Source organism: Mytilus galloprovincialis, chromosome 3 (assembly GCF_965363235.1).
Source record: "Mytilus galloprovincialis chromosome 3, xbMytGall1.hap1.1, whole genome shotgun sequence".
NCBI classification, from domain to species: Eukaryota; Metazoa; Mollusca; class Bivalvia; order Mytilida; family Mytilidae; genus Mytilus; species Mytilus galloprovincialis.
In genome coordinates, this window is record NC_134840.1 from 4,595,617 (window position 1) to 4,599,947 (window position 4,331).

Consider the following 4,331-nt stretch of genomic DNA (forward strand, 5'->3'; position numbering starts at 1 on the left):
CCTGCTGGCCACGTTATTACTGGTGACCTCAACAATGGTAATAACACTTCTGTTCGAAATGTGTTATCGAAAGGTCCGAAATATCGTGAGCCTAAATCCATCAATTGGAAATACAACTTTAAAATTTTGATGGATTCAGTTGAGGATTATGCCAGGCAATGGGCTAAGCGCGAGAAGGAAGACACTCTTTCCGAATGGATTAAGGCAGTGAGGTCGTTGATACAAATCAGAATTAAGAAACTGAATGGGTCTATCAATGCCCATGCCACGTCAATCTTTAAAGATCCAAATGTTGCAAAACACCTATCCTACCTCCATGACAAATATGTTGTTGTCCCCGCAGATAAAGCCCCAAACAACATCGTTTTTGTGTTTAAAACTCATTACATTAACTGCTTGATAAACGAATTAGGTATTGACAATTCACTTGGAAACTCAACATATACCCTCACGACACTTACCAAAGAGGAAATCCTGGATAATCATAGGTCTGTTCTGTGTTCCTTTGGAATTTCAACCAAAGATGAAGAACTGGATCTTCCATAACTGTATTGGATACCTAAACTACATAAGTGTCCTTACTAACAACGGTATATTGCTGGGTCTTCCAAGTGCTCCACGAAACCTCTTTCTAAATTATTAACATCAATTTTATCAGCAATCAAAGACGGGCTTCAAAGTTATTGTGAAACTGCCTATTCTAGAGGGGGTGTGAATCAGATGTGGATATTTAAAAATTCCAAAGATCTATTAGAGTACATACAATCTAACTCTCTTTCATCTTGTAACAGTATTAAAACATTTGACTTTTCTACTCTTTACACTATAGTATTCCACATTCCAAACTAAGAGACAAATTGAATGAGTTGGTATTGCTTTGCTTTATAAAAAAGAATGGCCAACGTAGATACAAGTATCTTGTCCTAGGGAGGGATAAATCCTACTTTGTAAAGGACCACTCTGATTCAAACAAAAAATTCTCTGAAACTGATATTATCAAGATGCTTGATTTCTTGATTGACAACATATTTGTTACTTTCGGAGGACGTGTTTTTCAACAGACTGTCGGCATTCTAATGGGAACAAACTGTGTCCCTCTACTTGCCGACTTGTTTCTTTATTATTGTGAGGCTGACTTCGTGCAGGAACTTCTTAGGAAGAAAGATAAGAAGTTAGCAACATCGTTTAACTCTACTTTCCGCTATATAGATGATGTTCTTTCACTAAATAATTCAAAATTTGGTGACTATGTGGAACACATCTATCCCATCGAGCTAGAGATAAAGGATACCACGTGCACAGATACAGTTAAGTCGGCCTCATATCTTGACTTACACCTAGAAATTGACAATGAGGTTAGGTTGAAAACAAAACTTTACGACAAAAGAGATGATTTCAGCTTTCCAATTGTGAACTTTCCATTTCTAAGTAGCAACATTCCAGCAGCACCTGCATACGGGGTATATTTCTCCCAATTGATACGATATTCCCGTGCTTGCATTTCCTATCATGATTTTCTTGATAGAGGGTTGCTGCTCACAAGGAAGCTATTAAACCAAGAGTTCCAAATGGTGAAGTTGAAATCATCCTTTCGTAAATTTTACGGACGCCATAACGAGTTGGTTGACCGTTATGGAATAACAGTTTCACAAATGATATCGGATATGTTCCTTACGTCGTAACTACAATCCCCTCCCATTTCATGAATGTGACCTACCGAATTAGACTATTTACCGGATTTGTTATCACATAAGCAACACGACGGGTGCCACATGTGGAGCAGGATCTGCTTACCCTTCCGGAGCACGTGAGATCACCCCTAGTTTTTTTTGGGGTGGGGGGGGAGTCGTGTTGTTTATTCTTTAGTTTTCTATGTTGTGTCATGTGTGCTGTTGTTTGTTTGTCTTTTTCATTTTTACCCATTGCGTTGTCAGTTTGTTTTAGATTTATGAGTTTGACTGTCCCTTTGGTATCTTTCGTCCCTCTTTTAATACAAAAATTTATGATAAAAGAGATGATTTTTCATTTCCTATCATTAATTATCCATTTTTAGATGGTGACGTTCCCTTGTCACCATCTTATAAATGGTGTTTATATATCTCAACTTGTACAATTTGCTCGTGTATGTAACAGCGTCTTAGATTTTAGCGAGAGAAATTTATGTATTACTGAAAAATTATTACACCAGGGTTTTCGACATCACAAACTAGTCAAAACATTTACTAAATTTTATCATCGGTATAAGGAAATAATTCGTAAATATAACTCAACATGCAGACATCTTATACGTTCAGGTATTTCACATCCAATCTTGGTAATATTCTTTACAAAGCACAAAAATGTCAGTATTGACCTCAAAAGCTTACAAAACCGTTAAACAGACTTATTAAGAAGGGATATAGTTACGATACTGTTGTCAGGCCATTAAAGATTGCATATTTTGGCTTTAATATTGATTCACTTATAGGGTCGTTGCATCGGAACTAAACACATTTATTTAAAAAACAGTAGTTGGCATATCACGGGTTATGTTCTTCTCATATATTTTTTGATAGTAAAATACTAAACCCCTAACGGGAGAGATTGTGCCTGATATTCATATGATGAAGACATAATCTTTCAATCAGTTTAATTGAGGTTCCGGAGCTGACATGTCAGTTAATTGCTAATAGTCTGTTGTTATTTATGTATTATTGGCATTTTGTTTATTTTCTTTTGTTACATCTTCTGACATCCGAGTCGGACTTCTCTTGAACTGAATTTTAATGTTCGTATTGTTATGCGTTTACTTTTCTACATTGGCTAGAGGTATAGAGGGAGGGTTGAGGTCTCATAAACATGTTTAACTCCGACGCAATTTTGCGCCTGTCCCAAGTGAGTAGCCTCTGGCCTTTGTTAGTCTTCTATGATTTTTAATTTTAGTTTCTTGTGTATAATTCTGAGTTTAGTATGACGTCCATTATCACTGAACTAGTATACATATATTTTAAGGGGCCAACTGAAGGACGCCTCCGGGTGCGGGCGTTTCTCGCTACATTGAAGACCCATTGGTGGCCTTCGGCTGTTGTCTGCTCTATGGTCAGGTTGTGTCGCTTTGACACATTCCCCATTTCCTTTCTTAATTTTATTTAAGGAACAAAATAAGCTAAAAATGTCTATAGGTTATAGATTGGAGATATTTGAGTTTTAAATATGGTAGGAAAAGACTTTTACCTTATAATTGCATTGGTATTGTTTTGGGTCTCAATTCGAAGAAAAGAAAACAAGAATCTGCTTTAATTTTGGTAAATGACCTTCAACGATATATCGAAGTCTTCCATGAAAAGAAAATTGGGTGTTATGGGCAAAATATTTTATTGTAGGAAAAAAAGGAGTAAAATAAATCTGATACAAATTCCAAAACCTCACCCAAGTACATTCTTAACATATACTTATGATTGTAATTTACATGCAATAAATTGGCAAGATTCCATTAAATATCATTTACTAAACCATTAGCAGATTCTAGATTTATTTTCTTCCGATTTGAGACCCAAATAATATCGATGCAGCCTTTCCCCGCAAAGTAGCTCCCGATCAACTATCTATATTTTTAGCTTTTTTTTTGTTCCGCAATTAATGCTCTTATGACTTAAACTATTAATTTCAAATTACAGATTTTTTTTTAATTTCATCTAAATACATCCTTAATATTAAAACTGCAAGACCGTAAGTTCTGACTCATGCCAAGATCACACATATTTTAAATTAACTACATAGAGAATTAACTAACATCGTCCAAACCCGAGCAGACTCTAGAATGAAGGTGGGAAACAAGTAGATTAATATTAACCATGTTCTACATAACACCCAATGTTGAAGCAGCAGTAAACATACCATATTATATAATTACTGATAGATCATCCACCTGATAAAAAACCTGCAATCTATAGACATTTAACAAGACCAGTACCTTCATGGGTGTCTACAAGTATGGATATACACCACACACTATCATCGACTGGAATAGCATAGCTGTAGCCTTTTGAGCATCCCAATCCGCTATATACTTATTGAGTGCTTCACCGAAAACCTACAAAGACTACATGTACATATATTTGAGTTTTTTTATGTGTTTTTAATTGTATTCTAAAATGTAAACTTTTGACCGTACTTAGTAGTTTCATTACACTGTGTCTGTTGCACGAGTTTCCTAGTGTATATCGGAAGTGCAGTGACAAAGCGTTCAAAGTTTTATGAAACTCTTATCACCAATTGTACACAAAATATTTTTTATATTTTAGAATAGGGCATGCCTAACAAAGTATCATTTTATTTAACTAACTATAAAA